The sequence below is a fragment of the Protopterus annectens genome, chromosome 1.part2, assembly GCF_019279795.1.
Source record: "Protopterus annectens isolate FY-2018-M chromosome 1.part2, PAN1.0, whole genome shotgun sequence".
In the NCBI taxonomy this organism is placed as follows: domain Eukaryota; kingdom Metazoa; phylum Chordata; order Ceratodontiformes; family Protopteridae; genus Protopterus; species Protopterus annectens.
This window is the reverse complement of record NC_056727.1, coordinates 573,895,183-573,922,536: the sequence shown is the minus strand read 5'-3', so window position 1 is coordinate 573,922,536 and position 27,354 is coordinate 573,895,183.

The following is a 27,354-nucleotide window of genomic DNA, read 5'->3' as shown; positions in this document are numbered from 1 at the left end:
CCATGCTATTAGCAAATCGCTTAAAACAAATTGCTTTGTATAAGTGTTCCCCTTTGAAAAACATTTTTTGCTTGCATTAAAATAAATTTTTATGCACAAAAAAATCACAGAGATTGCTTCTTAATGTAGTTGATGATACGGTCCGTGTTACAAAAGCACTTCTTAAATTGCCTTAGTTTCTCACAGAAATAGTACTTCTTCATCCACCTCCCTTATTGCTGGTACTGTGAAATGTCTTCTCACCTGCTGTGTTGTATTTTCCTTGCTCCTAACTATGTTATTACCAGTATGGTTTTCCACCTAATCTATTGCAATTCACTGCTATGGTACATGCTGCTTAGGAGAGAGAGATTAAAAAAGGACTTTACTTTGGCCTGAGTGTCTCAGTAAAGGCAGGCCCACCTAGATGTCATGTCAGATGTGCACTTGCCTTGCACTGATAGGATAGTTATTCCATAGAAGCAGCTGAAAAACTTTGAGGTATATTCATATCAAATTATTTCAGAGCAGGAAAAAGTGTGAAAAGTAAAAAAGCCTGAGCTGAGACATGTGAGGATGCCTAAGGAGGGGGCACAACAAGGAGAAGTTAATGTATTATTGTTCTTACAGGCGGTAAGTGAGATCCCCATATGGAGTATTGCATGTTGCTCTTCAGACCGAATTTTCTTAAAGGCAGCTAAAATACTGCAAGCATAAGCTAAAAGAACTTAGGAAGAGCTAATTGGTTTGTACTAATGGCCAGCGGGACATTAAGATTAGCCACATTAATACACATTTACTAGTTCTCCCTGCTGAAAAGAACAGTCAAAAATTCCCAGTGGATGATGATTGTTGGTTATGAAGGTAAATAAGGGATTGTTCTGTTTGATGTGTAAATAGTCTATTCCAGAGGCATTGGAGTTAAGAAACAGTCGTACTGGCAGAGTTGTTAATCCTGTCATGGAGGTTAAGGTCTTTGGAATGGGTATTTGTTAGAATGTTGGCTTTATGAAGGTAGAAACCATGGCCTTAAGCTTAATGCCAAAAAATGCATCGTCATCCCCTATGGGAAAAACTCAGCTCCCACTAATTACCACATTGATGGGAACCCACTGAACACTGAAGGCGTTATAAGAGATCTGGGGACACAGGTTGACAGCAACCTCTCCTTCGACCACCACATTGTCACTGTGGTCAGAAAGTCCTTCTGTGTGCCACCTCATTACCAAAGGTTTTGCATCCAGGAAGAAAGAGGTCATCATCTCTCTCTACTCTTCCCTTATTAGGCCAGTCATCGAGTATAATGCCCCATTTGACATGTGCCTCACTAGACACATGCAGCAGCTGGAAAGGCCACAAAAGTACCCCATGAAGAGGATCCTAGGCCTTAAACACATGTCCTACACCGACAGACTCAAAAAAAACCTCCAGCTGTTCTCTGTCTCATATCATCTACAAAGAGGCAATCTCTGCTTGACTTACAAAGCCATTGCTGACCCAGCTCTGTTAGAAATGCTACAGCTAAAGAAATCCCAATCCCTCCACACCACACACTCATGAGACCTCAACCTCATTACCACAATCAACAGAACATAATGGAGGGACAGGTTCATAACCCAGAGACTGCCCATGCTCTGGAATAAACTTCCCATACATGTCAAGCAGAGCACCTCACTGGCCCTCTTCAAGAAAAATCTTGATTAGTGGATGGGAATCAGAAAGTTCACCCCAGGGATCACTCCAGTGGCTCTACTTGATAGAGGCACTGGGAACTAATGTCTGGTGTCACGATGCTAGGGCACTTCTACGAGCTAGGCTTGTAAAAGCTCCAGGGCCATTAGCCTAGTACACACCTATGAACCTATGGATGAGGTTGAATAGATCAGGATCACTCTTTGCATGAAAAGCAGACACACACACATACATACATAGAGTTCCCTTTCATAACATCGTGTCCCAGTTCGTCGAGTTTGAAAACATTGTAAGTGTAGAAACATGAACTCCCAGAACATCATATTTCTCTCCAGGTAAGTAACAACTTGGCCACCATGGTGAACTTTTTCCTTTATCCACTGTAGTGCGATTTTGGAGTTGATATATTTAAGTGTGGGGGAGGGTGAAGCCACCCCACTTCGATGTGCGTAATTTGCGGTTGTGACGTTTTCAGACTCGACTAACTGGTATGCAAAGTTTTGAAACTGTACTAAATATATCTATATACACACACACGGGTTTCTTTCACATGATCGAACATTCAAATATTCGACTTTCATATGACCGAGACCATATGATCGAACATTTGAATGTTTGAAAATGTGAAAAAAAAAATAAACAACAAAAAAAAAAATAATAAACAGTGCTAGCACTGCACCCCCCCACATCCCCCGCTGTTTAAATATACCAACTCCGAGATCACACTACATTGCGGTAAAGAGAAATCGAGATCCCCATTCAGACCGTTCAAACCCATGCAATGCACACACACACACACACACACACACACACACACACACACACACACACACACACACACACACACACACACACATATTATATCTATACTGTTAACTTGGGGAAAGGATGAGAGTAAGGCCATTTAATTGATCTATAGAGACCAAGAGGGAGCACCTTTAAGAAGGAGATATTTGCAAGAACAAAAGCATTGTCCAATTTTATGTTATGCTTCTTCTGTGATCACCATACCTTTATCAGAACTGCTCTACTAAACAGTTTTCTGCAGTTTAAAAGCCCTATGGCCAATGTATTACCCTGGCACTGAGGTCAGGTATGCCAGGAGCTGTGCCATTATCCATGTGTGAGATTAAAGTTTTTGGTTTAGCCATGCCACTTTACTGTGCATACCTTGTAATGTGCCTGCGGTTGAGTAGTTGGTAGGCATTGCATAGGACTGTCACTAATTTCCATGAGTGTTAAAAGCTTGTGGACACTTGGTCTGCTTGAAACATTCCTCCACTGGCTTTCCAGTCCCCACTCTGAAATGTGAGAGGCGAATCCATTCCTAGGCATGTGCCACTCCCCTCCTGCTCTCAGTCAGCTCCTCCAGCAGTGGGACTACTAACTGATCCCAGGTTATCTGGGGCATAGTCAGGGCTGCATCCTAGTATGTTGCAAAGCTGGCAAAAATACCTAGTTTGAAGAACTAGTCAGTAGCCTTATGAACACTGAGATGAAATATTCTGTCATAGATGTAGAGGTGAGTGCATAGAATATTTCTGAGAATGTGGTGGGGTTTAAAGCAGTGTGAACGTTGCCTGTAGAAGATTATTGCTATTGATGTGGTCTCTGAACCCATGTGCAAGAATGGCAAAAAGGGGTTGTGGATAGATGGATGGTTTGGCTGGATTGATGGTGAAGTTTAAAGGCCTGATTAAAACGCACATACCTGATGGCATGGTCATATGCCTTTGGTCTGTGCTGAGAGTAACACAGGTTTGAGAATAAGCATGTGCTGCAGAACTTTTGGTAGAGGATGTAGGAACTGAACATATGAAGGACAGTGCTCCCTTTGGGTGGATGGATGGCGGTAGGAGGGCTCGCCCAATACATGTTGTTTGTGGTACTAAAAACACAAACATATCCAGGCAAGCATGTAGTAAAATAATTTAGAACCACATCCACTGCATGTAAACAAAAGATTACATCAGGAGGAAACCAAGCAGAGAAAAATGTCGCCACACCAATGCCATTCCATAAAAAAATCCACCACAAAAACATACAAACCAATTGGTTAAGTGCTTTCATCCATATTTCTTTGCTTGGTTTCTGCCTGATAAATCCGTTGTTTGTGTGCAGTGGATTTGGTTCTCAGTTTGTGGTACTGCCAGGGTTAAGCATGTTAGAGTGCAGGAAATGGTATAGACATCTTATGCGGCTTTATGACCATTTACTTTATATATTGATATTGACGCATGCTTGCATTTGTAGAGTCAGGACTCTGAAGGAAAACATTGTGGTGCTCTGGCTCCCCTTTGTGATGTGACCTTTGACACTCAGACCACTGCAGGTACCTTTTATTGGTCATATACTGCTACAGATATCACCAGCAGACAGTCCTGGCATTGGGAAGAACAGCCTTGAGTTGCAGGTGCTGCTACCTGTTGGGGGTCCCACAGTTTGTGGATGACCATGAAGGCCACAGAAGAATGGCAAATGAACAGTGCTAATGAGAACTAGAGGGTAGTTTTTCAAGGTATTGCGAAAAATTAATCTACTGCAGCTTATCGATATGATAGAGGACGTAGCTAGACTGTGTGGACTTAGCATTCCTTTTCTGTTGTCAGCGCCTGTGTCTGTTTCATTCACATCTGTTACAGTCCCATCAGAATTTATCAAATCCACAGCAGGTATATTTCATGTAGTGACACTTTGTGTCATTAAATTGCTTTAAAAGAAGAGCTTATTCTGTCTGGTATTCACTTAATGCCTGTCAGATATTTGCTCAGAAACTAGTGTTCCTAATTAAGGAAGGATTTAATGAAGCTTTTAAAAAATACATGCTTTGCAGAGATCGTATCAGAGGTCTCATTAGTCTAATATGTAAGTAAATGAAAGACTGTCAGATTTATAATAGCTGTAGGCCAGGTTCTCTTATTGACTCTGATATCAAAGCTGACAAAAAAAAATACTTAGTAGTACATTAAAGATGGTTAGCTTAATTAGATGCTGTCTGATTAAGTCGAGTTTATAAAAGACTACATTTTTAAACAGTTTTGAGACTGAATATTTTATAACAGCTGTGGAGTTGAATTTTAGATTGTTTAATAGTCTTAATTTTTAAAATATAAAGCCTTATAATCAGTCCTACACATTTCAATTGGGTATTTCCCCATACATTTTGTGATTTATTCTCAGAAGGCATCTTAGCATGGTTTTCTGTTACACAGATATGGAAGCATTAAGGTGACTATAAAATAATTTATATTATGTGCTGTGCTTTTTCGTTCCATGTTTGGTGGCTGTAAATGTTTTGTTACTAATACTGTACTACATTTGTTCTGTAGTGCTGTGTCATTGTTACTTGTAGTGTCACTGTGCCATTAATATTGTCCGACTAATCTTTGTCAGTTAACGGGCTTAGCCTGACATTGGTCATTGTTTGATCAGTGTTTTACCTAGTTAAACAAATTTAAATGAAAGAATAAACAAATAAAAATGATTTACTTGTTTTGTTAAGTTAGTAGCCCTGAGCCCACTTACAGGTAAGCTCTGAGGCATAATGCATTACAAACTTAGGGACAGTTTTGTTTAATTTTAATTAAACTACCTAATCACACCAAGCAGAATATCTTTCGGATGAGGGTTCTAACCAGTATGCCTGGAGGAAACCCACATAAACGCAGGTAAATATAGAAAATGCAAACAATACTCTAACATTGCACACACCAGCTAATAAATAAATGAATCAGTAATATACCTTCTTTGTAGAACATTTAAAAATGTTTTCAAGGAATGACATAATTAAGCAGTAGATAATATTCTAAAGTTCTTTGTTATAATTATTCATTTAATTGTTTTAAATAATTTGAAAGTGACCAAAACCCATACTACTTTTAAAGTAAATAAAACGTAGGTGTTTACTAGGTTAATGACCACATAGACCTTTTTAAGCCTAGCCATGCATCTCAGATCTCTGACAAGTTCTGATATCCTTGATAAGTGTAAGCATGGGCCCGCCTGGGAGATGAACCATTTTCAGGTTACCTGTGTCCATTAGAGACATAGGTACCAAACCATGGATGAATTTCTGGTTTCCCGTCTAATTTTCCAAGTTGCACTTGAATTGGGTTAGCGAGGAACTCTGCTTCACACGGATGGGGAGGCTGTTCCATGGACAGGGTAGTCTCTGGGATACATACCTATCTCTCCAGCAGGTCCTGTTTATATCACAGGCAAGGTTTAAGTCTTTAGAATGGGTAATTCTGGTGCTGTTTGTTTTGTGGATATGCAGGAGGTCCATCAGAGTGGGGTCTGACAATGCCCTGTATGCCAGGCATGACACCACTCTCCATGTTGTGTCTTTCAGCTTTTCCCCGTTAGGCGTCACCACAGCGGAACTCCGGTCCGCTAATGATTGGCAGTAGATTTTTACGTGCTGAGTTGCTGGCCCTGACGCACAACCTTCAATGAAGGTACACCCATTCATGCATGTTTCCACACAGAAGACGCTCTAGCTGAGAATCGAACAGGACGTCTTACTGTGAGGCGACAACGCTACCGCAACATATTATCTTTAAATGCAAATGGTCTCACAGCTATATATAAATAGAAAGAGTAGTGAATCATATTAAAAATGTTGAGTGCAAATCACTATGCTATAGGAGACTCATTTGGAAAGAACTGAGCATGGAAATTTGATAAAGAAATTTCATGATGGTTATTCAGCATATTTTCGGGGACAAAGGAAAAGGACAGTGCTTGTATTAATTGCTGGAGGAGCTCCAGTAGTGATAGAACTGGAAACAAAATGTAATAATGGTAGATTTGTAGTAGTAAGGGGCTATTTGCAAGGGAGGAGTATTATACTGCCATGCATTTATATTCTACCTAAAACTACTCTAGTGGAGCTTAAGAAAATTCTGGGAGAAATAATCAACTTTCAGCAGGGAATATTACTTATAGTTGAGGACTCAAATTTTATTTGTAACAGTGAGGGTATATCTGGGGTCTTAAAAGGGAAAATATAACAAAAGAGAGTAGATGTTTGGAGAAATTTATGAAAATATTTGGTATGGAAGATGTGAATTCAGTTAGGAGCTCAAAGAAAATTTACGAAAATATTTGGTATGGAAGATGTGAATTCAGTTAGGAGCTCAAAGAAAATTTACATATTATTCTCCAAGGTACAAAAACTGAGCTAGGCTAGACATACATTTTATTTCACAGGAACCTATGTGTTAAATTGAAAGTAACTATTTATTTCAGATTGTGTGCCAATAATAACTAAAATAAAATGCAAGGTAATGAAATAAAAATGAAAAACTGGTGCTTCCCCACCTGTCTGTTAAACAGAGAGGAATTTAAGGAATGGGTAGTCGAAATTCATCAGCAATTACTAGGGAAGAAAGATATTTCTTCAAAAAATGTAACTGGGGAGGGGGATAAAATGAAAGTGGAGTTTAAAAATAAGGTAGAAATAAAAAAAGAGTGATATGGTTAAGATGTAACAAGAATTATTTAGACCGACTGACAAAGGTTAAAGTATTGCAAAATAGAGGGAATCTCACAGAACAAGAAATGCAACTACAGAGTGCTAAAGAGAAAATAAGAGACTACCTGAAAAACATGTGTGGTTTTAGAAAGATTGCAGCTAAACAATGTTTTTTGATAAGTCTAAAGACAAAAGCTTTTAGCATAATGTCTCAAGCAGCAGAAAGAAAGAGTTGCCAAGCTTATGGAGGCTGTAACAAGGAAAATGGCCAGTGATCCTAGAGAGGCAATAAAAATAATTTAGAAATTTTATGGAAATCTGTATAAAGCAGAGGATTGTGGAAATCGAGAAAAGGTACAAATGGAAATGTTTATGAAAGAATGAAATATACCAAGGTTAGAGGTAGGTGAGACTCAATTACTAACAGGATAGGAAGAGATGAGATGAAAATGGTGATGTATAACCAATTTACAAGTCTCCAGGAACTGATGGCATTCATGTGGTACCACACAAGACCGGAATGTGTGGCACAGGCAAAAACACCTCATTAATTACTAGTTAAACAAAAATAGAAGATGTAACGGTGTGTCCAGAAGGAACGACTCTATGACCAAATAAAAAATATTTAACGGCAAATATTAATAGTCAAACACAAACTGTGTTAAGCTCTTTCATCTCATACACTTACACTTGGACTTCATCTGAGCCTAATGCATCCAACATGATGTTAAATTAAAAAGTTTCCAGATCAAAGTGCAAAGGAACATGCATTAAATAAACAGTACTGTTATAAAATAAAATATTTCAAATACATAAGTACATATATGGGTAAAAAAACACCATAAAACCATCTCAGATTACATTTCATGAAATATGAAGGACTTTTTAAAGAAACGTCATTAATGCCAAGAGGCACCATGGCATTCAATAACAATTGCTAAGTTCTTTATATTCGAGTATTCTTGAGCCATCCTTGTTTAGGGGAGTCACAGTGACTGTCCTCCAGGCATCAAATACAAAACCCGTGGATAGGCTGAAGTTGAAAGTTTTAAGTAGGAGCTTCGATATTACATGCTACTCCTATATGAAACATGCATATCCATGTTTAGTGGTGTAAGTGTGCCAGTTAAAGCTTACATAATTGAAATCCATAGCAAAGGTACTTGGTTTCTTATTTAATCCCTCAACGGTGTTAAGGAAGTTTTCATGATCTTTGGGATAGATCAGTTGGGATCTGTAGCAGTGAGATAATAGATGGAATTGTTAATGATAGTTTGGATCTCCAGAAGCTCCAAGCTAGGATGATGAGTAATTTGACATAAGATGATGGTATTTTTGACAAATGGAGTGTGTATGCGAGTGCATGGTGTGGAAGAACTACTGTGCCAGGGCTAGCCACCCCTACCCCTTGAGCAAAATGGGAAAAAGGAGTGGATGGCTGCGTGTTCCTTCACAGTTACTTGTGGGCCTGAAGGCATGATTGGTGCTAAACCCTGGTATAGGAGTGCTGTCACTGCAGTGAAACCATGTCTGACTAACTACTCAAATATGAATGTGTTTGAGTTTCAAGAGGGCCTCAAATTCAGGTATTTTCTCTTTAGGAGAGTGGAACTATAAGAACAAAAGTGATAAGGTGTAAGACGTCTGAGGTGATGGTACCATGGCATATTCCTTTGCTCTGGAGATGCAGCAGTCTTAGAGTTAGTATAGATAAATAGCAAGAGTGCTTTGTTCAATACTCCAGTTAAGTTACAGCAAGACAGTATGTGTGGTCTACCTTTCAGTACTGTCTGCTTGAATGGGATAGTGCAACCCACACAAGTAGTGTAATATATGTGATTAAGATCACAGAGTGATTAGGCTGTCAGCATGAATCAGTTAAACTGAAAAAGGCTTTGCTAATTTTCCATATTATGTTCTGCCTGCCTGGACAGTGACAGTCATACATAAAGATGCAACTACTCTGTTGCTGTGCAGTTCCTTTCCTATATTTAACATTGTGATGCTAACTGAGCTCCAGAGACATGATTTCAAGGCAAAGTGCGGCTGAGTCTCAGACATGGAGAGGAAGAAGTTTTTGACCTTCTTGTTCTTGTAGTCTCATCCATGTCACAGTCTTTACCACAGAAGGCAATGCAAAATATGCACACACTTATTTGAAGATAAAATGATTAATTTATTAGTGTGAGATCAGACTTAAGAAGAGCATGATAATAAACTAATGACAGCTGCAGAATAAATTAATACAGCATAATTTCAGTTAAGTAAGAGCAGATGTAAAAACAGTGACAAGTCAGAAATATACTGATCATATTCTAATGTCAGAGGGTGTAAAACATGAGCCAGAAAAAAAATCTGAGCAACTATGTAAATGTCAAGGCCAGAAACATTACAGAGGTTTCTGAGAATAAGATAGTATGTTTGAGATAACTATGCCTCTAAGAAAATTGCTAGAGCACAGTGACATAATGCAGATTCTGTACTTCTAGAATTTAGCATTGAACATCATCACATTCCATGGCTGCATCTTCAAGCACACTTGGTTTAACACACTGCTGATTAGTATTAACAGTTTTTGTAGGCATAGAATTGCAGTTGTTCACTTGCAGTACTTGGTTATACACCCTGTGATACCCCACCACTGGACCGGAAATCAAGGAGCCTCAGTCCTCACCACTGGCACCAGTGGGGGGGCGTACACTGGGAGGATGACAAGTTATACACACAGTATTTCCAGAAGCAGCTCAGTGCATGAAGTGCAATTTCCCTTAAGAGCACACAGAGACCACAGTCAGACCGGGGCTGGTTTCTCCCTCTTTCTCCAGATCCCCAGTAAGACTCCCCACTGGCACAGCTATAGAGTTGAGATCTCAGCTGAGGGACTAAGCCAAGACCTCAAGACCTAGACTGCCCTGTCTGTCCAACCAGTGCTTCATGTCCCTGCCCAAGTAGCTGACACACCCACTCCTTCAGTTTTAATTTAAACACACACACACACACACACACACACACACACACACACACACACACACACACACACACACCTGGGAAAGGCTGGCATACGTTTACTAACTATGCCCCCTTCTTCCCTGACTATAAGGTAGTTATCACTGCCACCCATCACTCCTTATCAGCTACTTTATGGCCCTTAAAGGGTGTCCAATCTTACTGTGTAATGTTACTATCAATAAATTTGGTAGTTGGGCCAAGAGCAAGGCTATTAGGAGTGGCCCACAATGTCACCAAATAAATATGCAAGTACTCTCAAAACTTAAATATAAATATCTCTAGACAGATCAGCCACAATGAAATGTTTAAATATGTTTAATAATAAAAAGAACAAGAAAATACTCTGTATATAATTACAGTGATGTCAGAGTTCAAAATCGCAGGAAATATTTAAAACAACATTGCAGGGCAGTCTGAAATAAAGTATATAAACTAAGTGTTGCTATATTCGTGACTATATGTAAGATAATTATACTGTTACCTAGACTGACTTACTCAGAGCAAGGCTTAAAAACCTCAGCTTTGGCCGGCTAAGATCTAGCTGTATTCAACTGGACATATTAGAGAATTTAAGTACTTTTTATCCTCACTTTTTTCAAATAATACAGTATTTAAATTGATTTAATTGTACTGCATGAATATTAACTGAATTGGAAGTTTTGACTCTATTCTTCATTTAGTGCTTGCTTGACTTTTATTGTCTGTTATGTGGGGGTAGCCACATTCTTTGATTTCCTGTCAATGCCGATTTAAGTGGTACAGTTTGAAATATTTTCTGCTTAAAAACCTATGCTTTGGCCAGCTAAGATCTAGCTGTATTCAGCTGGATGAATAAGAGAATTACTTTTTATCGGCATCTTTTTCAAATAATACAGTATTTAAATTGATTTAATTGTGTTTCATGAATATTAACTGAATTGGAAGTTTTGACTCTATTCTTCAGTTAGTTCCCCACCCACCCTGTTTCTGTTTTGGTGTTAATCTTAGTGGCTTTGAAACTGCCCACCCTTCTTGTAAATTTGTGTTTGGATACTCCTTCTGGGCCCATCTCATTTGCTCACTCAACTGAGTGCAGTGAGATCATATTCTGATTTCAGGCACGCCTACTGTGTACAAAGAGAGCATCTGGGAAAGAGAACAAAAAACATTAAGCTTGTTTCCTGCCTTTCCTGTTAAGTGGTCTAGACTGTTTGTAGGCTTCTGAGCCCCCGAAGGACAAAGCCTTCTAGCTTAGTTTTGTTTCTTATAACTAGCCAGTTTTAAGTTTCAGCACTCAAATCTGTTTCTTTGAACTCAGCACTTGTTCAGAACTCATTGTAAGCACTACATAAGCTGCAAATTACTACAGCACTCAACTTTCCTCACTTGTCTAGAGGAAAGCAGTTTTTAGTACTTAATAAATAAGCACCTATCCAGGCATGTCTAAGGGTCAGCTCCCAGTGATTTCTCCTGTCTACCTGATGAATCTGGGCATCTTGGGGCAATGCAGCAATTGCCTCGTACACAGACAACCCTCTCCTCCTACCACCCAACGCTACAACCTGTGAGAGATGCACTTATATAGCCGAACTGGAAGCAAAGCTCTCTTCATCCAAGACTGGACTAGACAGTCTAGAGGAGAAGGTAAACACTTGCACCACACCACACTCATCACATAGTCCCTCAAAACCTACACCACCAAATCACACACATAGAAACACAAAACACACACCTACATTCGTGGAGGCTCTCAATAAAAACCTGCCCAAGCATCAGGGACATCCAAAGCATAAACGCAAGCAAACTCCACCCCCCCAACACAACCCAAATGACACATAGCCCACAAACTCAGTGTGCCACTCAACCACAGCCCATAAGGCATAACAACATACCCAACACTCTAGTCATAGGTGACTCTATAGTCAGGCACACTGATGTTCCACTCACTAGACTAAATAAGGAGAAAGTTATTGTCAGCTGCCTGTCAGGTGCCAGGATCCGCCACATAACGCATGCACTCAGGTCACTCCACAGTAAGTACAAATATGACACTGTCATTGCCCATGTTGGTGTGAATGACCTGAGACGTAACTCCGTGGACTACATGAAAAGAGACATGGAGAAGCTCTCCGACCTTGTATCAAAGGCATGTATGACCCTAACACTGAGTAGCATCCTGCCATCACCCAGAATGATACCACAGTACAAGGACAAAATGATTGACTTCAAAAATTAGCTAAGCTTCTGGTGTCATTCTAAGGGGATCCAGTATTTGTCTGCCTGGAACGACATGATCGACAGACCACGATGCTATGCCAGAGATGGCCTGCACCTGTCGCCCTTAGGATTCCTGATACTGGCAAAGGCTCTTGCCACCCTTATAGTGCCTTTTTTAGGCAAGGTTCAAATGACAAATTCACCACTGTAACAGGTACAAGCAAGCAAAATCTGAGGGTAATGCTACTCAATGCTAGAAGTCTAAACCTCAAAATGCACTCACTCGAGGTACTTAAAATGGAGAACATTGACATCTGTGCAGTGACAGAGACCTGGCTCAAAGCTCCAGAGAGCACCCCTGCATTACCAGGCTACTATTCATACCACACCTTTCAGCCACCTAACCCAGAACGAAGCACTAAAGGTGGAGGCGATTCCATATTCATTAAGGATATCCACACCTCTAGGCTAGTTGCACAGCATAATGCATCTGAGATTATCCAAGTGCAACTAACTCTGGGCAAGACCACAATCCAAATTGTAGCTTGCTACAGACCCCCCACCATGCCCCAGGATTCCCACTCCTCATTTCTTGATACACTGGAAAGTATTAGGGTATAACCCAACACCCTAATAATGGGCGATTTCAACTACCCCACCATTAACTGGGAAAACTACTCATGTACCAACTCTTTTGCTCAACGTTTTCTAGAATTCATAAATTCCAATGCCTTGGATCAACTTATTCACACCTCCACCAGGGGCAGCAATATCCTAGACTTGGTCATTACCAACATGGGAAACCGGTATTCCACACCAGAGGTCAATTCCTTGTTGGTCAGATCCAACCACAAGCTAATCAGCCTAGACATCCACATCCCACCCCCACCCCCAATTAGGGAAACCATCGTAAAAAACTTCTCCAAAGCCAACTTCACACTTCTTAAGACAGAAGTGGCAAACTTCATGACACCCATGCAGACGGACAATAGAGGTATGACTGCTGAATCCTACACAAATGCACTTTATAAGCACTTACACGAGTGCATGGATCATGCTATCCCTAATAGAACGAAGATGTTATCCTCCAAAAAAAGGAAGCCAATCTGGTAGTCCTCTGCCATAAACAAACTCTACAACAGAAGAAAGAAACTGTTGCAAAAAAGAGTAAAATCCCATGACTGGAGGAACTCACTGGTCAGCCTCAGTAAGAAGCTGAGATCCCTCATAAAATCCTCCAAAGCTAGTTACGAAAACAAAATTGCCACTGACTCTAAAGATAACCACAAAGCATTCTATAGCTATGTCAAGAATCTCAGTGGGAACACTCAGATCTGCTCTGAGTTACAGCACAATGGCACTAAATATACAGAACCAACTGATATTGCCAACATCCTAGCAGATAGGTTCAGTGCTAACTTTACCCCCCTCTCAGCCCCTAGAGGGCCCATCTCTATACTGCAAGAATGCAAAGTTCCTATAATCACGGCTGCACAGGTAAAAAATACACTCTCCGAAGCCAAGAACACAGCATCCATGGGACCTGACAATATCCCAGGCTGTGTTCTACACGAACTACAGAATAAGCTGGCACCCTACCTAAGTACCATGTTCAATCATAGCCTCACCTCAGGCTTTGTACCCACTGAATGGCGCACCGCGGAGGTTATCCCACTCCACAAAGGGGGAGCCATGACGGACCCCGGGAACTACCGCCCCATTAGCCTGACGAGCCTGGTCTGCAAGGCCATGGAACGTATCATCATGGAACTCATAAACAAAGACATTGGTAATCTCCAAACTCTGGACCCTACACAGTTTGGATTTGTAAAAGGCAGATCATGTCTCCTAAACCTGATTGACTTCTTTGAAGCAGTCACCAAAGCCATAGATGAGGGTAAAATGGTTCACACAGCTTATCTAGATCTCGCCAAGGCTTTCAACACCATCCCCCACTCTGGAATTATAGATAAGCTCATTAAACTAGGTATCAATCCGTATATCACAAGATGGGTTGCCAACTGGCTCATGGACAGAGCCCACACTGTGAAAGTAGCGGATTCCAAATCCAACTTTAGACCAGTGACAAGTGGAGTACCACAGGGTTCAGTCCTGGTTCCTCTCCTGTTTGGTATCTACTTCTCTGAAGTGCAGTCTAACACAGAAGGTCTTTGTCTAACAAAGTTTGCAGATGACTGCAAACTAGGAGCCATAATCGAATCTCCTTACGATGTGGACAAACTACAAAAGGGCCTCACTGAGACAGATATCTGGTGTCAAAGCCATGGCCTGAAACTCAATGCCAAAAAGTGTATTCTCATCCCCTTTGGTAAAAACTCTGTACACATGAACTACCACATAGCTGGTAGTCTACTTAATGCTGAAAATGTGATGAGACCTTGGGACACAGGTGGACAGTAGTCTCGCCTTTGATAATCGCATCGCCACAGAGGTCAGGAAATCCTTCTACGTGGCTCATCTCATCACAAAAGGATTCTCATCCAGAAAAAAGGAGGTCATTGTTCCCCCCTACTCATCACTCATTAGACCCATTATAGAGTACAACTCCCCCTTTGGTATGTACCTCACAAGACATCTACAACAACTGGAAAGACCACAGAAATACCTCACAAAGAGAAACTGGAAAGACCACAGAAATACCTCACAAAGAGAATTACTGGCCTCAAACCGATGCCCTACGCAGACCGTCTCAAAAAACGACAACTTTACTCCATCGCACATCACCTACTCAGGGGTGATCTCTGTCTAACTTACAAAGCTATGTCAGACCCAGAGCTGTTGGACATGCTCCACTTAAAGAAATTCCAATCCCTCCGGGCTACACACTCTAGGGACCTAAACCTTGTCACCACAATAAACAGAACATGCTGGAGGGATACATTCATGTCCCAGAGACTTCCCATACTCTGGAACAGACTACCTGTCTATGTCAAACAGAGCTCCTCATTAGCACTCTTCAAGAAAAATATTGATGATTGGATGGGAAATGGGAAATTCACCCCAGGGATCACTTCTGTGGCTCTCCTCGACAGGGGCACAGGAAAATAATTTTTCTTGGGTGGCGAAAGCCAGGGTACATTTTTTGGCTAGGCTTATATAGGCCCTAAGGCCAATAGCCTAGTACCTACCTATGAACCTATGTGTGGTGAATGGATCTTAATTTTGTCAGGTCCAAGACAAAATACAGAATGCTGTCTCTCTCTCAGACCTCTCAAATTAATATCTCAAATATTACTGCTGGGCTAGCTTCCAGAATGACATAATTTCCCTCTTGGAAAAGGCCCAAACCAAGAAAGGCCAAGAAAAGTAGAACACACCTTAACTCCTTCCTCACCTACTATCAAACAACCACCTCCCACTTCAGTCCACTTGCACACCTGCTGCTGCGGACAACCGTACCCCCCCCCTTTTAATTTAAAGCCAGTCTCTCCTCTCCTCCTCTCCTAAAAAACTCAAAAAAACTCAAACCAACTAGTTGACCACCTTTCCCAAGTGAATTCTTACAAATTGCAACTATCTGATCTCATAATCTAATTCTCCAATGCCCCAGCATGGTTTTTTAGCGCACCATATAGTACAACTACTGCCCTCCTTTCCTTTTCGACTGGTACACTTCTTTTTCCATCTTCATAAATGACCCAATCTCAGTCATCCTAATCCACCTGCCATACAATATTCACGACTCTCCACCTTTTAATCTGCTCCGCGCCTCCTCTCGAATCTCCAAATGACCACTTAACTATTATTTTCCCATCTCCTCTCTTCCCTCCTCTATGCTTCCCTGATCCTTAAAATAAATATAATAATTTCCTGTCATCTGACTCTATCCCAGGTGAACCCCCCCCACTGCTGGAATCTGGCAGTATTTAACATCTACCTGTGAAAATACATAGACCTCAGGTCTTTTGGCAGATGGTGGAAGTCATAAAACAATTTACACTCCTCCATATTTAAAGACAATACAGAAAGTGTATCTAGTACATACATTGTATCTTCTACTGCACTGAAACTGAAAGATACCATCTTTTTATGGCCTAGCCATAAAGTAATTTAATTTCAGCTATTTTTCTGAAGTTAACGTCCTGTATTCCAGTTTCCACTCTTAAAATATACATTTAAACAGTTACAACAGTGCATATATGTTTCTGTTCTATTCCAGTAGGGTACACTGTGGATACATTTCAAACAGCACTTTGTAAAATACCTCTTCAGCACACGTCTGTACAAACCATCTTATATGATATACAGCTGAAATACATTTGTAACACAAACTTATCTGAATTATGTTGATATTCACAACTGACATATAATTATTTATAAAATTCCAGCTAGCTGTACCACCCTTTTACTGAGAATTTTAAACAAACTGCTTCAAATAATGGCCATTTTATTGGTTATAGGCAAAGAAACACACTTAAGTGAAAGTGTATTATGGCCCTTTGTGCATGTAAGCCTGACTTAGAATCTGCAAATTAACTTTAGTAGCAAATTCTATAATTCAACTGCTAGGTGTTCAGAAAACTTAGGTCACTTTACACTACTCACTTACTTTGGCTACTAGGGATTGCCTTTTTAAATTACATATAAAGTCAAGATTTCCAGAATTGTATAGTATTCATATGAATTTCTAGCCGCAGTTTCAACATGTGTTTTAATTCATCTGTTTGTGATCTTATTGTATGTCCATATGAAATGTCCAGTTATGAAAGTGAAAGGAATGCATTTCAGATGAACCCCAGTCTTTGCTGAAATTTCATTTCAGTTTCTGGTAGTCATGTGCATCAGTGTCATCCAGATCCATGTAAATTTTCATTGCCAAACCCCAGTTACATGAACAAGACCAATGTGTTTTGAACTCTGCTACTGGATTTAACTGGAAAAAACTGCAGAAATTGATCTAGCTGGTTCCCCATTGGTGTACATAGGGGCCACAGGTAGTATTATTATTGGCTGTTATTAATTAGTGGTTACATATCAGCTCTAACTTTTCATTGACTGGGAATCAACATGACAAACATGTCTTGAACTCTGCTACTGGACTTGACTGGGGACACATTCTCCTACTATCTGGAAATTGTGCATAACACGGCGGGTTTTGGAATGCATGACACTGCACCACAGTGCACAAGGCAGCAGCAAATACTCATCTTGGTAACTACCCTATTCCTCCCAACTGCTATTTCCTTGACTAGTACACCCTAGTGATGACCTGCACCTAGCTGATACTGGCTGCTTGTGGCAACAGGTTGTGGTACCCTTTCCTCCCATCCCCTACTACCTGGACAGTAAGCCTTAGTGAGCAACTGCACCTGTTTGCACTTGTGTACATGTGTTTGCAGTTTACTGCACCTTCTGAAAGTTGCTGACATTGAAGTTAGCTTTGCTAAGTGTTGCTCCTACTATATATTTATAAACTGTAGCAGATTATTGTTCTTCTATACTGTATTATGCTGTGGCTGATAGATCCAGTGTTGTCTTTTTTTGAATACTTCAACCTCTCAGTTATCAAATGTGACTCTGATGGGGGACTAGCCACATCCAAAGGACTTCAATCCTGGACCTCCACCTCCTCAACCTATAACACCCTGATTGCTGTCTCTCTCTCATCTTATCTCATTTCTCATTTTCTGCCTTCAAAGTCTGCAGCTAGATTGCGAGCTCCACCATGGGTTTCTGTATCCTGTTGTTGTTTAGCATAATTCTCTTCTATGTTTATTCCCTTTCCCTTGTATTTGTTTTGATTAGGTTAGATAGGGTTAGGTTAGGTCTAGTTTGAAGATGGTTTGTTAGTAGTGTTCCCTCCCTTTGGCAGTTTAGTGTGCGTGTGTGCGTGTGTGTGTGTGTGTGTGTGTGTGTGTGTGTGTGTGTGTGTGTGTGTGTGTGCATTTGTTAGTTTTTAGTACAGTATTTTATTGTGTACATGTTAGGTCTTAGATTAGGTGTGTAGATTTTTCTTACAATATGTGTGTGTTATTGTCTGGCACTTTCCTTGGCATGTATAAGGAGAAAGGTTTTAAAAAATATATGACACATGGCCACAAGTTACTGTCTCAAGATGCACACGATGTGGGTGTTTATTGCCTCAGCACCTTGCACTTGGACACAGAGTGCTCCATTTGTGCAGATTTTGGTAATCACACACTGAATGAGCTGTGGGCTAAATTAGTTTTGAATGGCTTGTTGCCCCCTGGAAGTCTTGTCTCTTCCTCCTCTTTTCCCAAGAAAGGTGAAAAGGATGAACAGAGTCGGGGCAAGGAGTGCTCTTAGTGCCTCAAAGTGCAGGCTAAGGGCAAGGGGGCCTGCAAACAAGTCGCTCTTCCTCTTTCTAATCAGCCAAATTCAAAGATACAAAGACCTTTGGCACCTGACTTGGATCCAACTTCTCAGACCCATTCTCCCACAGTGCTGACTTTGAGGAAGGTTGTGTCCCCAGCTTCGAATGTGCCTAGTCCTTTTTTGATTAAAGGGGCAGTTTTAGGTAGGGTTCATTCTCCCTTTTCTCTCTCTACCCTAGGGAGTTTTCACCAGCATTATCCCTCACTATGCCTCAGATCCAGTTGTCGGATCCATCTGCAGGCAGGCAGGCCCCAAGCCCCTGTCAGTAGTGTCATCAACTTGATCAGTCTGCTCATTTAGGAGTCTTAGGTTCACGGATTTGGACCAATTGATGTGATCCTTCTTGCAAGCCCAGATTCAGTTAGGTATTGTTCCCTTAGTTTCAGGTACAAGACCAGAGACATTGGCTCCATCAGTTGTTCTTCCTTCCTTGGGCCCTTTGGTTTCAGGGCTTAGGGATCCATTTGCCTTGCCACCACCAGGGTCAGGTCCGACGGCTTGATCGATTCATGCTTCGACATATACCTTGGCCTTCTCAACTCCAATGGTTTCAGAGATGAGTGGGCAATAGAGCCGAGAGTTCAGGGCAGGGGTCCCAGAGTTGGGATGGACTCTTAGAGTTTAGAATCCTCTCTCCATTTCAGAGCTGCGACACTCAGCAGTTAATCTCTGGTCCAGGCATCAGGGCAGGCCAGATTGGCTCTGGAGACTGGCAACTCACTTGGCTCTTTGGCTGTGAGGGGTGTTGTCCCCAGCTATCTAGCTTTTGTTTCTGCCTTCAATGTCATTGAGAAGATATTCTCCAGGCCAGAGATGGAGTGATGAGTGTCAACTGGTAATCTTCCCCATCGTCATCTGGACCTGCCTCCCGCATGGGGAAGCTCTGGGACAACCCACACCTCCAGGTCTCCAGACCACCCTACTCTCAGGGCTCCCTGCCTTCTTCTTCTCTTCCAGATTTTCCATTGCGGAAGAGTTATGGTAAGAGTTGGTGCAAGAGGAAACACCTAGATTCCACAGAGGATACTGACCTTGAGAAAGGAGAGTGTTTCACAAAGTCCCCCCATAAGGACTCTTCCTTTGGCAATCTTATGGAGCTCCTTCACCACCAGTGTGGGGGTCAGATTGCTGAAGCCCCTTCTCCAGAGGAGTCAGTATTTTTGTAAAAGGAAAAAACTTCAAAGACCAATGCACTTTAGGTTCAAGCAAGGCACCCTTTATTACTTGCAGCAAGGAGATAAAGCATGTAGGTACAGGATTTGTCTGGCTCTTTGATGATCAGTATGTTATTCTTACACAGTTCTCTTCATGTCACACAGAAAATGTTGCTATGCTATTGCTGACATAGTTGGACATAACTTTCTGTATGTTTCACAGAAAATGTTACCAGACTTATTGCTGACTTGATCGGATTATCTGCTATCTTGCAAAAACATTTTGAGAAAAATAACCTGGCCTTGGGCTTATTTTAGCCCACCTTAACTTTTCAATTCTTCAATTGTACAGTTCTAATATATGTGTTACATTTTGTCTAGATTGGAGGTACATTTCTAGCTTTAGTACAAGTAATGCTGACTATGGTTTATACTTTCAAGCATTTATTGTTTTCTTTATCAAAGCTTCTAGCAGCTGCATATTTTCTCTTGGTATAAGCAGAAATGAAATATCTCTTTGTTAAGTTTCATGACATTAGCAGAAATGAAATGTCTCGTTATTTTCATGACATTAGCAGAGATGAAATGTCTCTTGTTAAGTTTCTAATAACTGTGCAGATTCATGCAGTGTGAACAGAATAAATATATTAACCCTTTTAAACCTCAAATGCACTAAGCATGCATATTACTATTATATATTTTTCTAACATTTCCCCCTTTTAATACTTTTATCTACTTTCAAGATAAGCATAAACAGTTGTTTCTTCCCCTAACCTCTTCCTGCTCAGGATTTGCAGTTGAGAGTCATTTAGTTTAAGCTCATGAAAGCATTTTCAGTTTTTTAGCAATTCTTCAAGTTCAGCATCTTGGTATAAGGTTTCTGAAACTGAAATGTCTATAAAATTTTTAATCAGTCTTTTTATGCAGGGGATGCAGCAGCACACACATACCACCAGTAGGATTATTCCTACACAGATGGCAATCAGAATGTTCATCAGGATGCTGCCCCAACCCCCAAACAATTTCTTGAAAAAGTCCGTCAATGGATTTGGTCCTGGTTTGGTCATGGCTGACACCTGCTGAGTCACCTCAAGATGGTTGTCTATCTCATGTTTGTGGTCAGGAATATACGAACAGCACTCCTCCTGGATTAAAGCACACATACCTCCTCTCGCCATTAGGGTAAAGTCAACAGCCATGCGATTTTGAAGCACCACTGTTCTCATGGCAGTCCGTTCATCAGTCACCAATTCTAGGGCAGAAAAGGTTGCATTGCTCATTATTTCGAGAAACTTAGACAATTTTCTCAGTTCCCAGATTGATTTTGTTGCTCCATATGCTGGCAGTACACCTGCCCACGATATAACAGTATCACTCAAGTCCATGTGTGACAGTCCATTGCCCACAGCATGATGGTTTTTCCAGCGCACATTGATTTGCCCCACTGGATTGACAGGCTTCTTGATTTCTCGAACATTCTGAATTTTCCTTTGAGGTAAAACTGCTGTGTGTCGTATGGCCGGAACCAGGTACCCCAAAAAACAATTCTCAGGTAGCCATTTATATGCTTTTCTACCGCATATAAAGTAACAATCTTCTACTTTAGTAGTAACTTTACTATACCCTGACCCTGCATGAAACATTTTTTCGTCAATTATGGACAGTTGCTTATAGAGGTCAGCATTATGTTTTACTTCACCAATTGTCCTATGCATCAGTTCAAGAAATGAATCATAGGTCGTGTTGCAATATGATTCAATGTTATCAGGTTTAGTGTAGCATCTATAGGGAACAGTCACATTGCAATTGCTCTAACCCATCTTGACTGTATCATTCTTATAAAAACACACAGTTCCCTTCTGTCGAACAGACAAGTGCAATGCTACTTTATCTTGTGATGTGACATCTGATGTATCATGAATTAGGTTTTCCCAGGTCTTGTTGGCTCCTAGGGGAACTGAAGTTAACAGTAAACCCCCCCCACATATGCTGTTGGTAAAGCTGTGCAAATCCAGCAATTCGAAACATTGAAGGTTTCAGCATACACAGATTTGATTGCCTGGTAAGTGTTACAAGTTCGGGTGCCACTCTGCACGCTTGTTCAGTTCAATTTGTGTGGCTGAGTAAAGGAATGGCCACAACAAAAAGATTATTGTCACTAGTACAGTCAACAGGATGGTTATGCAATATTTTTGTGGAAATGGTTGTTCTGTATTTCTGTTTTCTCCGGCTCTTCCAAGTAGGTGTATTTGGATCTTACTGGATTCCGTCATTTTAAATTTGGACACGTGCTCTTACTCTCTGCCCTAATAGGACCTTCAGCACCAATAGTTTCTTCACTGGGGTTGAGACGGACCAGTCCTATTGATTTGACCCCCCTTTGTAGCCAGACTTTGTGCTGAGGGCCCCAATGGAGAGGTAAGATTTTTGTCCAACTCAAAGTTCTTAACCAGCTTGCCATACATACCAGTCAGGTGTATCTACAAAGCTCATTCTATCTTGACTACAGTGGGTGTCAAAAGAAGCACCTGGTAGGGACCTTCCCACCTTGGCGAAACCCAATTTTTTCGCTTGATAATTTTGATCCACACCCAGTCTCCTAGCGTCACTGCCACTTCTGATGTTTGGGTTTGTTTTCTATCTGGAACAGAATTTGACTGCAACAGATGTTTAGAACTCAACAACATTTTCATATATTCAGCTAGTGTAAAATCAGCTTCCTGGTCTGATGACATGAGAAGTTTCCACTGGGGTGTATAATAAGCCCTTCCAAATAGTTTCTCAAAAGGAGTCAATCCTTTTGCTGTAGGGACAGTTCTCATGCTCAACAATCCCAGGGGTAAACAGTACAACCAAGTTTTTCCTGTCTCAGCTATTAATTTTCTCAATTTGTTTTTTAGTATACCATTATGCCTTTCAACTAGCCCTGCAGATTGCGGATGGTATGCACAATGATTTTTTAAAGAAATACCAAATTGCTTACTCAACTGCTGTGTGGTTTGATTTACAAAGTGTGTACCATTGTCACTGTAGATTCTTTCTGGAATACCAAACCTAGGAATAATTTCCTTGACAAGTACTTTTGCCACCGTAGCTGCATCTAGATTTTTGGTTGGAAAGGCTTCCACCCATCTGGAAAACATATCTGCAATGACAAGACAATACTTCTTATTTTCACATTTGTTCAGTTCTATGAAATCCATACAAATAGTGTGAAACAGATATGGTGGTGTGGGGAAACTCCCATGTTTGGAATTTATCGCCCCCTGTGCATGATGTTTGTTACAAATCTGACACATCAAACAAAAATTTTTAGAGTAGTTTGTAAATCTGTACGTTGTGAACACCTGGTTCACCAGCTGTACCATCCCCCCTGTTGAGACATGGCACTGCCCATGGCTCAACAATGCTGCATAGTGGAACAAATTAGAGGGTAGTATCGCTTTTCCCTCTCTAGAGATGTACAGCCCCTTTTCGAGGATTCCTCCTCGTTTTATCCATCGCTGTTTTTCAGCTTGCGTAGTGAGTGTCTGCATTGTTTTTAACATATCTAGATCTAAAGTTTCAGAGGGTTGTAATTCCTCATTTAAAAGAAATACTTCTATGGCTGCTTCTTTTGCAGCTGTATCAGCTCTTGCATTACCTTTTGAAATTCTATCTTGTTGCTTGGTGTGAGCTGTGCATTTACAAATGGCTACTTTCAGAGGTAACTGAATAGATTCTAAAAGATCTAAAATAAACTGTGCATGATTTATAGGTTTGCCAGTAGATGTTATCATTCCCCGGTTTTTCCACTGTTGCGCAAAAACATGTACAGTAGAAAAAGCGTACTGGCTGTCATTAAAAATGTTTACACATTTACCATTTGCTAAGGTACATGCCTGTGTCAGGGCAATCAATTCTGCTGCCTGTGCAGATAAATTGTGTGGTAAAGGTTTTGCTTCAATAATCCCAGTATCAGAGACTACTGCATATCCTACTAGGTTCTGTCCTGCAGGAACCCTTTTGCATGAGCCAGCCACATAGTATGTCACCTCGGCATCATCCAAGGGGACATCCGTGAGATCTTTTCTAGGTAGTGTCTTTTGCTCAATTACCTGCAGGCAGCAGTGCGGTGTGCCGTCTGCAGGGGTCAGGAGCAGAGTAGAAGGGTTTAAAGTCTTGCATCGTTCAATTGTCATATGAGGTTGGCTCAATAATATAGTCATACAGGAAAGATGCCTAGCAGGGGAAAGATATGCCACCTTTTCTTGTAGTAAAATAATCACGACTGCATGAGGTACTCTCAAAGTGAGAGGGTGGAACAAGACTACTGAGGCTGAAGCCTGTACTGCCATTGCAGCTGCAACTACTGCTTGTACACAGTGGGGTCAGGACCGTGCCATTGGGTCTAGCTGTCATGAGTAGTAAGCAATGGGGCGTTGCTTATCCCAATGCTGTTGTGTTAACACTTATGTCATGTAACCCTGCTTGCAATCTAAAGTTTGGAAAAAACGTTTATGGTAGTTTGGCAATCCCAGAACTAATGAGGACGCTATTAGCTGCTTTAGTTTACAGAAGGCAGATTCTGCCTCTGGTGTCCACTGTAACAAATCCTGCGCTGCCATAGGCTTTTTATATATAAGGTCAGTCAGAGGTGCAGATTCCAAGGCATAGTTTGGAATCCAACTCCGGCAAAAATTAGTTGTACCCAGGAAGGACATCATTTCCTTCTTGGTAGTGGGTTTTGGTGCTTACAAAATTGCTATTTTTCTGTCCTCATCTAACGTTCTACCTTCCTTGGATATTACATATCCTAGGTATTTGACCTGTTTTTTCCAAAGCTGTAGTTTATTTTTATTTACCTTGTGTCCCTCAGCGGCTAAAAATCGTAGAAGTGCTATGGTATCTTCTCTACAATCCTGCTGGGTGGGGGCCGCCAGCAAGATGTCATCAACATAAAGTAAAATCTGACTGCCTCTTGGTGGGGTGAATCCCACCAAGTTGCTTGCCATTTCTTGTGAGAATATCGTTGGACTTTCACAATATCCCTGTGGTAGTCGCGCATATGTATACCTTTCCCCCTGAAATGTAAATGCAAACCAATACTGGCTGTCGGGGTGTATTGGTATCAAAAAGAATGCATTGCTGATGTCTACCACAGAAAAATATTTTTGTTGAGGTTTTTAATCATTCAACAGGGTGTGTGGGTCTGGCACCATGGGTGCCCTTGGTATTACTGCATCATTTACGGCTTGTAAATCCTGGACCATATGCCATTCTCCATTGACCTTTTTAACTGGAAATAAGGGTGTGTTACATGGTGAATCGGGAGATTCTACTAGTATCCCTCCTTTAAGTAAGGCTGCTATAATAGGCTTTATCCCTGCCTCTGCATCTTTTCTTAAGGGATACTGTCTTTTTTGTGGTCTCAATGCTGACTTTGGCGTGATAGTAACTGGTCCCGCTGTACGAATGAGTCCTACATCTGATTTCCCTGTTGACCAGAGAGTCTCGGGTATATCTTGTAAGGCATTCTCTTCCTCCTTTAATAGGAGTGTCAATCAGCTGTTCTCGCTAGACTGCAAGTGCACAGCTGGGTTGGCCTGAGTTATCCAATTCAACTTTTGTACTTGTATTCCTTGTTCTGACAGTTCTAGTTTTGTCTGTTTCTCCCATCTCGTGACTTTTTCTCCTAGGGCTGCCCATTCTATATTTCTGTTTTTGGTTAAGCTAACATGTGGTAATCAATTAGATTTATAAAGGGCAAAGAACTCCTGGGGCAATGAACAGCTAGCTACACTGTTCCCTTCTGCGTCCCAGTACAGGTTACGCAATATCAATCTGTTTGCATGATTCTTAAAAAATTCTTGCTCATATTCCTTATCAGGTCCTGGTATGTTGCAATAATACAGGGTACAGTGCAACAGGTGTTGCTTATCAATGTCAAGGGAAGGGAACTTGCTGATGGCTGGATCCCTGGACCAGTTATAACCAAGTCCTGGCTGTACCGATAAAATATTTCACCCTCCGATTGCACTACAAAGGTGTTAATTTGTCGCTGTGCTTCAATACCCTGCATGGTTGGGACTACTGCTGTACCAAATAACTGCATGAGGTCTCTGCCTAAGAGGTTTACTGGGCATTTTGCAGAAACTACAATTTTGCTTCTGTGTCAATCCTGAAACTGGATCAGTTATTGCAATGTTACGGGAGAGAGGCTCCCGATACAGCTGTCCATTAGCTGCTTTGACCAGTATGTAATCAGGTGACTTTGGGTTTTCTGGCAGTTTGGAGGGTGTATCAGGGTTCATGATGCCCCTGAGTCACACAAAAATTTGACCTCCCTCCCTTCTACCAAGAGTGTAACTTCTGGTTTTGTATCTGCTAAATAGAGCTCCAAGCTCAATAAAGCTAGGTCTAATATTTCATTTTCTTCGTTGTCACTAACTTCCTGCACTTCCTCTACTCCCTCTATCACATTTTCATTTGTTCTTTCTTCGCTAGCCCCTTCTAGTGATTCTTGACTACCATATAGTCAGTCCTCACCCTCCCTGTCTTCCATTGTTGCCTTCTTGTTTTTCTTGCAATCCCTTGCTAAATGTCCCTTTTTACCGCATTTAAAACATTCTCCCCTTTTTTTCCGCCCTTCACAGTCCTCTGATCGCTGATCAAATTGTTTGTTTCCCTGCGTGTTTTTCTTGCCCTTTTTCCCAGACTGTACTACATAAACTTCTGCTCCATCTTCTACAGAAAATACTTGAGCTTTCTTTTTGCTATTAGAATGCCTTTCTGCATGCCTAGCATATTCAAGTAATGATTGTAACCTGCTTGTACGATGGTCTACCATGTGTTTTGTAATAAAACTGCTTATAGGTGTGCTACTGCCTTTTAAAAATGCATTCTTTAACTGCTGTTCATATGGGGAATCTTGTGTTTGATCTTTAGGTTCATAGGTAGGTACTAGGCTATCGGCCCAAGGGCCTATGCAAGCCTAGCCAACAAGGTTCCCTGGCTTACGCCACCCAAGAAAGTTATTTTCCTGTGCCACTGACGAGTAGACACAGAAGTGATCCCTGGGGTGTATTTCCTATTTCCCATCCAGTCATCAAGATTTTTCTTGAGTGCTAATGAAGAACTTTGCTTGACATAGATGGGTAGCCTGTTCCAGATAATGGGAAGTCTCTGGGATAGGAATCTATCCCTCCAGCATGTCCTGTTTATTGTAGTGACAAGGTTTAGGTCCCTAGAGCGTGTAGCTCGGAGGGATTGGGATTTCTTTAGGTGTAGCATGTCCAGCAGCTTTGGGTTTGACATAGCTTTATATGTTAGGTAGAGATCACCTCTGAGTAGGCGATATGCTACGGAGTAAAGCTGGAGTTTTTTGAGGTGGTCAGTGTAGGGCATTTGTTTGAGTTCAGTACTTCTGTGGCCTTTCCAGCTGCTGCAGATGTCTTGTGAGGTACATTCCAAAAGGGGCATTGTACTCTATAATGGGTCTAATGAGTGATG